The sequence below is a fragment of the Anarhichas minor genome, unplaced genomic scaffold (assembly GCF_050575085.1).
Source record: "Anarhichas minor isolate MPS153535 unplaced genomic scaffold, ASM5057508v1 ptg000018l, whole genome shotgun sequence".
Taxonomy (NCBI): domain Eukaryota; kingdom Metazoa; phylum Chordata; class Actinopteri; order Perciformes; family Anarhichadidae; genus Anarhichas; species Anarhichas minor.
The window spans coordinates 7,959,012-7,971,807 of record NW_027466464.1 but is presented as its reverse complement, the minus strand read 5'-3'; positions in this window follow the sequence as shown (position 1 = coordinate 7,971,807).

The window sequence follows — 12,796 nt, the reverse complement described above, 5'->3', positions numbered from 1 at the left end:
ATGATGCAAAGCTGCAGATCTGTTATCAAATATCCTTTTTTATTTTCTGGACATGTTGCGTTGCAGAAAGAGGAGAAAGTTCTGATGTTGTAAATTGAGATGGCCGATGACGATCATTAGGCAGCCATTTTGGAAAGGAGAATCAGCACCTCGGACAGATCCAGGGGAGGCAAAGGCTGGGTGTCATATGATGCCTTCAGTACACAACATTCAAAGACTTGGAAGATACTTTTAAAAGAATAGTCGTACGTCTTTTTTTAGTCGCAGACTATGCGATTTTGCCAAAAAACGTTTGATCATATTCGACATGTCTGTTTATGTTTTATGAACACCTAAGACCAAAGGATCAAGATCTCGGGAGCACACCTCAACTCTAGCAGGACTCTCACGATTTTATTTTCGACATTTGAAATAAGTCTGCAACAGTGAAACCGCTTGAAAAGCTGTTTGTTGTAATGCCGGCTGTAGCCGAACAGCAGGACTCAAACACAAAACCATAAACTTGGAACATTAACCAGTTCGATCATGTAGGAGCATCCACACCAGTTTCCAACTTCCAATGACTTCCGATTTTAACATCCAAGTCATAATTATAACGAGGAAAGCTCTAACATTCTCTAGAAACTGGAAATATATCCAACTTTGCGCAAAACAATACACAAGCTATTGTTCAAGGTATTTAAATACTAATTCAGTGGATATAGTGCAATGTTAAGTGTTTTTTCACTGTCATATAACAATCTCCACTTCTCCAGTGAACAGTAGCAAGACATGACATTAACATGGTGGCTACTCATACATTATTAACATTTTGGAGCGTTTGGAGCTGGTAAAGTACATTGTTCTAATTTTTGGGTTGCGTTTGAACAAAAACACTTGGCCTTTGGTTTGGGTCAGCTTTAAATTTTCAACTGTTTCACCTTTTTCATGAGGGACCGTAGAGTCGCTGTTTGTCTTTAAAAACAGAACAATAGAGGGCGATTGTTGGCGCAGTAGTCCCAGTGAGACAAAATACGAAACAGAGGCAAATCAATGGCAAATAATGTCATCTTAGAAGGTCATACCTGGACCTTTCGGCTTCGTCGATACAAACACACACACGTGCAAACACACACTATAATTACAACAACATCGTAAAATGCACACTAGCCCTCGGACATCTTTATAACATTTCTAATGATGAAATGACACACACACTGCGACGCACAAATAATAAACTTGCACACACTTGCACTTTGTCTTTCTGTGCCTCCCTCACACGTAAACTCTGCAGGCTACTAAGCAGCATTAAACCTCCCTGCCTGGCCGCGCTGTGGTTTCTCCAACGCTAAGTGTCCCTCTCTCCTCCCTGCCCGGGGCGAGCGAAGGAGAAAATAAACAACTAAAGAGACAAACAGCGAGAGCCACTTAGAGCCACTTAAAGCCAAGGCTCCTTCCCACAGCGAAGCACTTCCCTAGGGCTACTGATGTGTGCCTGGCACGCTGGGAGACAGAGCGGCAGAGAGAGAACAGGACTCAGGGAAAGAAGGGAAAGAGAGAGGAACGTGGAGAAAGGGTAGTGAGGAAGTTTCAGTGCCACATGAGACGCAAGGTAGAGAGAAAGATGTGTAAAGCTCAAAGAGAGGATCTGTCACTTTTGTTCTGCTCTAACATTACCACACAGAGCCTCCGGTAAGGCGAGGAGAGTCAGCCTTATGAGCAGTGGCAGTTACCTGTGGAGAGGAGACATTGATGTGAATACAGCCACACTGACGAGTGAAGACACACAGCCGGCCCTGCTGTGGGCACATGGGACACATAATGCGACAAACTTTCTGCTTTACAGGCCTCTTGAAGAATTCGAGTTTAAATTTGCATACATTTCCAAATCTGAACATTTTATGAAGAGAGTTATGGATATCTCTTTGTATCACTCCATAAATCAGAAAGTACTATCAACAGCCAAAAATAGATCTATTTTCATCATGTTTTCAGGAATAAAATGTTGTATAAATCAGACTATGAATGATATAAGAGCAAACCACATAGATAAGAATGAAACTGGAAAGTTTGGTGTATGTAAGAGCAACTAAAGTAATGTTATGGAAGCAAAATAGCCCAAATATTCCAAATTGACCAGTCAAACAAATGTCTAAAGCAGAGATTCTTCCATATAAAACCATCTATTTTTTTATATTTTAAATTGTTTATTGTTTGTGAATCGTGAAGGATGTGAATCCCGGCTCACACGTGTGCATGTTCGTCTTTGTGAACATGCACAACACAAACAAAACGATTCTTTAAATTCAGAAAGTCGTCAGGCTCCTTTTCTTTCCTCCATCTCACCATCTTTTTCCTCTTATTTCCTCTTACTCTCCCTCTTCCTCTCTTCTTGTTCTATGCTTTTTCATTCCTCTACTATCGCTGCACTCAACCTCGTTCTCTCCCCTCGGCCTCCCCCTTCCCTCTCCCTCCCCTTTCTTTCCCCCTGACTGCGAACCCAAAGGTCACCTCTCCCCTGAGAGCCCTGTTTACCTGAACCGCTCCCTTTCTTTTTGACATTCACCTACTTGGAGGAAAGGTAAGAACACATTTAGCTACTCTTAGCCTGGAGGTCGGTCACTCTACAAACCTTTACAGGCACAGAAAACGAAATGTCAGTTTTCTGCACAAAGCTTTAATCAGAGACACTTGACAAGTTCACAATGGATCTTAAAAAATGTCTCTTTTCTTCATCTTTTGCACAAATGTCAAGTAGTTACACAAGAAGAATCCATCACTTAACATGCTCCCACATCTTTAGGCTTAAGCAACCAATAAACTATATTAGCTAAGACTGTAATAATGGCTTCATCTCCCATCAGAAAGAGAAGTCTCATACTGTAGCGTTTGCTTAAACTTAGACGTAACCTTTTTTAGGTCTACAATACATCAGTACATCACTCTGCTCCTGTGCTGGTACTACTGTCTGTTTCTACTGTAGGTAAAACACTGACTATGGAGAAGTACCTCATACAAACCCACTACATAAAATTCGAACTATCCTTTTAATGATTTGAAAAAATAAGTTTGAAATGTCCCAGTCCTTGAAATGCATTCACACCAAGCTAATTGATTGTCCTTTACACATAAGGAATTCAATTCAGACAATTTGCACTTGATGCGTTTAGCTCTTTGTTCTGTTCTCTTCCAAACGGCTCCTGGGAGAGATAAATGCCACGGCCTCTTTAAAAAGGATGTAGCGGGTTTACCTACGAGATTGTATTTCATCTGTATCTGTGCCCGTCACCATGTTATTGCTGAATGACACGTTAAACAAGTCAAGTCTCTTTTTTCCCTTTTATAGAGGTTAGATTGGAAAAGTGGTTTCATCCTTTTACTTTGAATCCACCGCAGGTATGAAGGTTCACACAGACTGTATAAAACGCTTTATCAATATGAAGTACTGCAACATAGATATATTCTGCTTAAAAAATCATCATCATCATCGTACTTTGCTTTTGTTAGCACACGGTGTGTGAGATGTGAGCCTGCGTGCCTTCGCTGTCACTTACACTGCGAGCAGTGTGTGTTTATGTTGCGTGTTATGCATGCTGATGGTGACCCAGACCCCCACAGGGCCTCCCACCCCTCAGGCCCTCTCCTCCCCCAGGGTGAGGGCAGCAGGATGGGGGTCAAACAGACAAATCTACCCCCCTGCTCCATGGAGGCCTGCCCAGGGCCATTAGTATCCATTACCAGGAGGCACGCACAACCACAGCCTGTGGCGCTTAATTTCCACACGCAGACACTCTTGCATGAGCGGACTTGCAATAAAGACAGAAGTCCACATAATGCACATAAGTGCGAGTGAAATTCCTGCTTTTACACTCATGTGGCTTCATAAGAAATGCATGCAATTAACCGCTCAGATAGTTATAAATATAGAAAAAGATATCTGCATAGGTATTTAGAAATCTACTCACAGACAAACACACTTGACAGGCCTCCAGCGGCTCGCGACAGAGGTCCTTACTTCAAACAGACATTCTCAGAGGGGATGACCTTCTGGGAGTCTGTGGGACGTGTGCATGTGTGTGTGTGTGTGTGGGTGATGAAGGTGTGAGTTGAGTACAATCAGCTCCTTCTGACGTTTCTCAGTCACACACAAACAATGCACACACACACAAACACACACCTTCCTAGCAAACAGGTGCGGGGCTAAATAGTTATGAATGGGCTGCTGGACGATCCAGCGCAAGTTTTTACGGTCGGTAATGTCATTTTAATAGAAACGTCAGGAGCAGCAGGACGACCCATCTGTCTGAGAGAGACATGGAAGTGATAAAGTCCAACAAAAAAAAAGAAGAAAGTGAAATATGGACGAGAAGATGAAGAGAAAGCGATCAAATGTCGGAAAAGAAGGACGACAGAAATATAGAAAGAGAGAGCCTGAGGAAAAAAGATTCAGTCATCACTGCATCCTCAGTTGCTGTGTGTGTGTGTGTGTGTGTGTGTGTGTGTGTGTGTGTGTGTGTGTGTGTGTGTGTGTGTGTGTGTGTGTGTGTGTGTGTGTGTGTGTGTGTGTGTGTGTGTGCGTGTGGTATGTCAGCTGTGTCTGGCTAACAAGCTGCACCCTCAACAGCCTATTATCTAGAGCATGGCAACTGGCCCATACCTGCAAGGTGTGTGTGTGTGTGAGAGATTCAGAGCGTGGCAGCTGTGTCATACCTGCGAGCGTCTTCGGGACACTCTCCTCGTCCATAATGGTGCAGAAGAGGGGGATTGTGGGAGAGGTGAAGGACAAAAACTGATACCTTCTACCTCCCTCTCGTCTTTCTCTCCCCCCCGTCTCCTTCCCACGTGTGAGAGAGGGCGGCGTGGCGGACGTTTTCCTCGCCTCCTTGGAGGGCAGAGAGGAGACAGGGTGCCAGAGGCCATATACACACACATTAGACACGCACACACACTCAGACAATACACGCACGGCTGTAATGAAATCAAATAAGACAACAAAAGAACACTTCACAATAAATTGATGATTTAGAAAATGGCATAAAGTTAGCATATCAAACCCCATTTTAGATAACCATTTATGCATTTTTAAGTAATTAACACTGTAAACATGAGCCGCTCTTCGTCTGTTGCATTTCTTACACAGTAGTGTGTGCTGCCCCTATTGGTCAACAGACGTCTTTTTTGGACAGAATTCCGGGACATGCATAAATAGAATACGCTTGTCAGTACACCAGTAATCACAAATGTTGTTTATAAGGTTTATAACTTTATGGTTAGAGAAAGATTATAGTTGTATGTGGCAAATACATTGTTACGGTTTGGCTGATGTTAACTAAAACATGTGTCTGATAGGAAATTATTAAAGTCATTGTTAAAGGAAACAAACTTAAACTGTTATATTAAACTATTAGAAATCATAGTTTTTTGTACCGGATTTAGCTTCTTTTCCTTTAAATACATTGCATAGATTTAGATTTAGACACTACCTCTACTTTTAGTACACTATTTAAAGTGACACAAGCCAAATTACCACTGCAAACTGCCAACAACAATGTATTTTTGAAGACCCTAAAAGTAAATATAAGAGAGAAACCAATGATATAAAAGGCTAAGTAATTGCACAAACATTTAAGAGTGATTAACAGACCTACAGTTGAAAGGAAATCTCAGTATACGGCATCAGATATGTTTGATCTGTGTGTGTGAAGAATAATTAAGGTGACAGACAGACAGGTAGCGCTTCTTAATGCTGTAACGGATTTATCTCGGTCCTTCTTTTCTTTCGCTCTCTTTCCGCTTCCTCTTTTCTCTCACCGTGACCAGAAGAAGTTATTCTGCACTGGTGCCCCTCCATCCATCCTTCCAAGCAGAAAACCTGCACACACACATACACACACACACACACACACACACACACACACACACACACACACACACAGACGGACACTCGTCCTCCTCACACACACCTACGTCCCACCCCCACCACATGCATACACACTCACCCACCGGCCACACCAGCGGAGGCCTTAGGGCTCAGCCATCTGCCGCCCACCCAGCCCATCTCCCCCCCTCTGTAGAGCCCACCTTCCCAACATATGCAGCCCTTGCCCTGGGTAAGGTGGCAGGGGCACTGGCCCCGGCCTCAGCCAAGAGATAGGGGTGAAGGAGCACATATGTAGCCCAGACGGTGTGAGTGAGAGAGAAGAGGATGGGGCGGGGGGGGTGGAGACACAGAGACAAATCAAGGATTAGATAGCTCTCTCCTTGAATCTCTACATCTATTTCTCGCTCTGTCTCACCCATATGGCTCGTTTCTTGCATGTTCACACCAGCTCAGTGGCCACCAAGGTCACACCCTGCAAAGGGCTAGTGAGGCCTCCAGCAAGGCAATTGAGAACGGAGCAGAGAGAGAGAGAGACACGGAGGGGATGAGATGGGGGGGGAAGCGAGGGTGGTGGAGTTGGCATTGTCACTGAGACACCACCTTTTTTTGCGTCCCTTTTTTCCTATCCTTCACTTCCTCTCTCTATCTCTTCCCTCTGTTAAATCTCGCCTCGGGGCATTCTCCGCGACAGAAGGCAGGAAAAAACAAAAAACGAGTGTGGCACTTTCATCCTCTCATCATCCTTTCCGTCCATCTACCCGACCCTCTGCCTCTTCCGGATAAGATGTGTGCGTATGTGCGAAAACAAGCGCTGTGACAGCGGGGGTTGACGTTTTGTTTCAACGCTAACATTAATTACATTGACTATTCCAAAGTCTTCCATATTTCATGAGTGTTCTTTTGCATACACGGGCGATGCAGCACTCTCCTATTCTCTTTAGTCTTCCTGTGCCTCTTTACACGTTCCAGGAAACCCGGCGCTCCTGTCAGTATCAGGGTGGGTTAGAAATCCAACAGGGAATCGGGCCAAAAATACCTTGGAAGGTTCACAAAATGCAGTTGTGGTAACAGCGGTGGCAGTTTCCGCAGTTGTCCAACTAAGTTCAGGTTTGGCAAAGCTTAGAGATGTATAAAAGAACGAATACAACATTGTTAATGCAAAAAAACTAAATTTTGTATCAATATTAATCTGAAAAAAACAATTTTTTTTTGGATGAGTGTAGAAGAGACAATGTTTCCCAAATGTCCTCAATATGTCAGGTTTTTTTGTACAACAAAAGCCTTTAAAGCTCACTGTTGGCTGCACAGGAAACAATAACAATTTCCTCATTATACCTTCGCCAAAAAACATGATTGGTCAAAGACAACATCCAAATGTGCTGATAATTCCCATAATCCCCATAAATCACAGTGAATAACGCGCATCATACTCTTAACAAATAGTGTTCTTTCAACTCATCATACCTTTAAAGTTTAGTAAGTGTAAGTGAAACCTATACTTTTATGTTATGATAGTAATAAGAGCTCAATCTAAACACATGCATGTATTAAAAGCAGAAAAACAAAGATAAGAATGATATACATTTTCAAATACATAATAGCAAAATGTGACCTTTATAGCTGATTTTACTCAAAAAGACTTTTGGCCGAACTATCAAAAGATGCAGACTTGGACGAAGTCTTCTCTGGCAATAAAGGCACAGTGGTGCTTTCAGCGAGACGCCAACATTAAGGACACAAAGCACAGCTGAAGTTCATGGGGATGCTATTAGTTTTGCAGGTATTTGGTCATGAACCAAAGTATTGGACATAATGTTGACCCGATCTCTAGATTCAAAGTTAAGATATCACCAGAATTTGGACAAATTATCCTGAAGGGAACATGAGTGTGTGGCAGTCCATCCAATAGTTTTATGTACGTACTCTACTTCTGTATGAGACGCTGTAGTTCTTCTTTCTGCTTCATCTTTTATATATATTTCCTAAATCTGACAGAGATTAAGCTGTTACGCTTGTGTGTGTTTGTGTGCGTGTGAAAATGGTGAGTGGGAGATAATAAGTGTGTGTATGTGAGAGTAATTTGTGTGTGTGTGTGTGTGTGTGTGCGTGTGCGTGCGTGCGTGCGTGCGTGCGTGCGTGCGTGCGTGCGTGCGTGCGTGCGTGCGTGCGTGTGTGTGTGTGTGTGTGTGCGTGTGTGTGTGTGCGTGCGGCGTGTGATGGATCAGTGATTAAATAAATAATGGTAACCTTTCCTGTAACCTTTCCCCCCTTCCTCCTCCTCCCCAACCCCCGTCTGACCTTACAAGACCCATGCACATTAAAGACTTCTCTCTGTTCCTTCATCTCTCTTTTCTTCCTCTTCATCTTCATCTCTTTTACATAACTCTATCATTCTCCCATTCTCATGCATTTGTCAGGTGTATTCCTTTAATTCAGAAAGTGTTTGATGCGTTTTCTCTGATACTGACATATGTAACTCACAGCAAATGTTACATGAGTAGAGTAGAGTTGTCAAAGGTTGTACTCGAGTGAAAGTATTGTTGCTTTATAACAGTAAGTACTCGAGTAGGAAAAAGAGCTCAAATATGGCCAGAGATTTCAGTTCTTTCAGCGAACTAAACCAAACTAAAAAGTTGAGCTGACAGTTTATTCTTGATCTTGGAGCAAACAAAACAATTTCAACTCAATGTGCACTCACTTATCTGAGGAAATGTAACAGCCAAGAAGAAGCAAAGCAATAATATATTTTAAGTCATGATCAGCAACATTTTTACTTTATTGGCCTAGTACTCGTCAGTGTCTTCATTTTTCTCTTTTCAGCCACTTCTCACTAGTTTTCTTTCTCTGCTTCTTCCTCCTCATCTCTGTGATTATCCAGTCTCAAACTAACTCTCTTCCTACGGGTCTCTGTTTCTGTTTCCATGTGTGTGTCTGTGTGTGTCTGTGTGTGTGTGTGTGTGTGATCTTTAAGATCTGCCGGTTCAAACGACTACTCACACCACGCCTTGCCACTGAACTCACCAAGAGGTCGCTGAGACACCCGAATGTGTGTGTGCAAGTGTGAGTGTGTTTATGCGTTTGTGCGCGTGAGCTGACTCCCTGATCTCCTGCTCTAATACCCTGAGGACCTTTGGTTCCTTAACTATAGGAGGTCCTAAGCAACCAGCCCACACACACACACACACACACACACACACACACACACACAGACAACCACACACACATCTTCAGAGGATATCAAAGATTAGAGATCAATCATTCTCCCCTCTTGAAGTCTTGAAGAACGAGCACCTCATATGAAAGGTCAGCGCACGCCTGCAGAGCTACGACAAAATCAATATGCAACGATGAAGGTGATGATGAGGATGAATTATAGAAGGAATGATGGTGACGAAAACAAAGAGGGAGAGGATGTTGAGGGTAAATAGAAGGAGAAGAAGAACAGAGCTGCTGATTGTCCTATTGTCTTCAAAGATAGAATTTATATTTAACTTCACCTTTTAGTCATTAATCATGTCAAACTTTGTTTCCAGGGGACACTAAAAAGTGATGCACGTGGCCGGACGCGTGTAACACTTTTGAATGTCCTCCGGATACAATTTCCTTTGTATTGTGAACTTCTTTGCAGCTCATTTCTGTATTTGCAGCGCTTTTTGTGTCGTCAAGTTGGTGAAGATGTTTCTTCATTTGCTTGTGTTTTCTCTCTCTATAAAGAGAGGAGGAGGAGGAGGAGAGGAGAATTAACTGTGTATTTCATTACTTTGACACTGTTAGTTCATTGAGTGATGACAGGTTCAATCTGTGCAAACCTTCACAAGTTGTTGAAGTACGTGACATTTTTGTACGTTAAGTTGGTTTAGCGGAGGATTCATTTTCTTTCTTGTGGATGAAGCAAAAGAAAAGCTTTGTAAAGTGTTCATATTTGCCAGTACCAGTTTAAAACAGCTACCGGATCAGGTCTTAAAAATGCTCAGCCCAGCTTTGGGTCTCAGTTTTGTGCCGTTGCAGGACTAATCTTACCGCACACACATTACAAATATGACATATTTTCCTCCTTTATCCTCAAGGCCACCATAACTTTTCTAATTTTCAGATACAAGAATGACAGAGCGGTTTCTCTTCTGCTGGGTTGAACTTCAGTGCAGTTCTGTTGTGCTGAACTTTGCTTGGCCTGGAGAGCTGGGTAACCGATTGAGATAGGAGCAGGGGAGCTTATCTCTGAGTGCTTGGTGTTTGGATACGTATGATGTCAGACCAGTTCTCATAATGCTTTCTAGGCTGCGTGTACAGATAAGCTTTGGGATCTGGAGAAGGTAGAGACATATGCAGGTAGCAAACAAGACACAATTGAAATTGGAGCAAGAGAAAGGGCCCGTTTCTGTTTGTTTGTTCAAGTGTGTGCCTGTGAGTGTGCGTCTGATGTTCTTCTACGCCGAGCCTACTTTCGCTCGCCGTACTCCCTGAGCAGTGACCGGAGCAGTAAGCCCCCGTCCAGGCACTTGGAAACTGGAACGAGGCGAGGAGAAAGAAGGGATGGATGGGAAAGAAAGAGAACGATGCGATGGGGGAGAAAAAGGATGGAGCGCAAAGAAAGGGAGGACAGGAGAAGAGCGGAGGCAGAGACAGACAGACAGAGCAGCAGCACATGGAACGGAACAAAACGGAAAGAACTGACGAACGAATGGAACCGAACGAAAGGAGGAGAAGTGTTGGATTGAGGGATGAGAGGGAAGGCGAGGCCACCTCTTCTTCTCCCTCTCCTCCTCTCGTCCCTCCTCTTCCCCCCGTGAGAATGCCGCCTGCATGTGTGTATTTTCTTCCTCGTCAGATCTGCCACGCTTTCATTCGCACACAAAGACGGGACGTAGACGTACCTGGCACAGGGGGACGTGAAGGAGCTGGCAGAGGTGTGTGTGTGTGTGTGTGTGTGTGTGTGTGTGTGTGTGTGTGTGTGTGGGTGGGTGAAAGAAACAGATAAAGAGACACTGCCTCACCTGCCTGGCAGACAAGGGGGCCTGTGAGAGGATGGCCTGTCTGTCTGAGATGTCCCACTTAACACTGACACACACTTAACCCGCTCAACACCAGCATGCTCCTCTTTCTCTTGCTCCCAGCACTTACATTCATATTCACACTAAATCAGCTTGACTATATTTCATGCAACGGTGGTTGTATTTCTGACATGAGGTGTAACTTTTGGTTTCTATATAGGTTTGCTTTTGCCCCATGCTGATAACAGGATCTTTTTTTTTTCTTTCTGAATTAAAAAATGTCCTTGTGATTGGAATAATGTGTATGTACGGTAGCATAAGGCCAGGGATTTGTTTTGTATTTATTTATACATATTTGATCGGCCAGGTGAACGTAAACAAACGGGTAGTTTGCATTTGTTGATAATAGGCATGCATGCATTGAGGAGGTGACATCATTGTTTCCATTTTTGAAAAAATCTACACTTTAGATTTAAAAATCAACGCTTAATTAATCTAAAACTCTGTGTGTTGACAAAAGGCCAAAACGTTTTTGAAAATGCGTATAGACAGGGCCTCTGTCTGTTTTTAAATCCTGTGAGCACCTCAAACTAAATTCAATGAATCTCTACAGTAACTCATGAGGTGAAGGCAGAAATATGAGAAATAGATATTTAGAAATACAGACAAATAAAACCAAAATCCTGCAGGGTTGGATACCACTATAATACGATCTTTTCTTCTAATTGGGTGAATCAACTGATTCATGTTGAGTATAATTGCTGTTGTATTTTAATTAGAAAAGACTCACAAGAGATTGCAGCACTTAACAATCCCAGTTGGCCGTTTTCCGTGTTCTCTAAGAATGTGGTATAAAAACACCAAAGAGGTAATTGATCCTTTTCACTGGATGAGATTAATTGTTTGTCATACAATTTAAGTGCAGATAATTCCCTGTCCTATTTTATTGAGTTTAGCTGAGAAAAAACAATTGGCTAAAAAGTCAAATTACTGCCCAGCAGCTGCAGCACAATGAGTTTTGACGCCGGAATGAAAATGTGTCCACGCTAAAGACATTGGAGGGGTCTGCAATGCGACACAAACAAACAATAAACAAGGAAGCAAACAAATTGAGCATACATGAACACACACACACACACACACACAGAGCAACCCGCTATGCTGCAATTAGCTTGTTTTAAAGGAAACAAATAACAGTAATTTCAACAGAACAGCATCCATAACAATTCACCCCTGGAGGGTGTCAGCTATTTGAGCACACAGGATACACTCATACATAGGGATGCTCACGTGCACGAGCACAAACTCACACACACACACACAGTCGGCTGAGTGCAAGCAGTCGTATTCAAATAGACACACGAGGATACACATACATGCTAACACACACACACACAGCTCCAGAGCAGCAGAAAGGGTCAGCTCAGTGTCTGAGTTATTATGCTACTTTGTTCTGCCTCAGTGGGAAGGCTGCACCCCGCGCACACACACACACAAATTATTATCACCTATCAACACTCAAGGTGCAAATATAAAAGGGTTGGTTTGTTAATGGATTGAAAGAGATGAATAAAAGATTGGGTTGGAAAAAAAAAAGATGGTAGGATGAATGCCGTCTGGTCGCTGTTTCTTTGCGCGTGTGCAGAAGTTTGGCGAGGGGAACCAGGCCTCTGTCTCCCCCTCTTTACATGACCTCTCCGTCCATCTATCCGTCCCTTCCTTTCTGTCTGGGTGTACAACAATGGCGTGAAACATCTGCGGCTATCAGGTAATTATGGCTGAGCCAGAAGCCAGCGGGCAGTGGCACGTCGACGAGCTCCGGCACCCGCCAATTAGCCCGTCCGTCTCTCCCCCGATGACCAGCATATCGCTCTGAAGAGACAGAGGAGAATGTGTGTGTGTGTGTGTGTTGGGGGGGGGGGGGGTGGTAAAGACAGATAAGTGA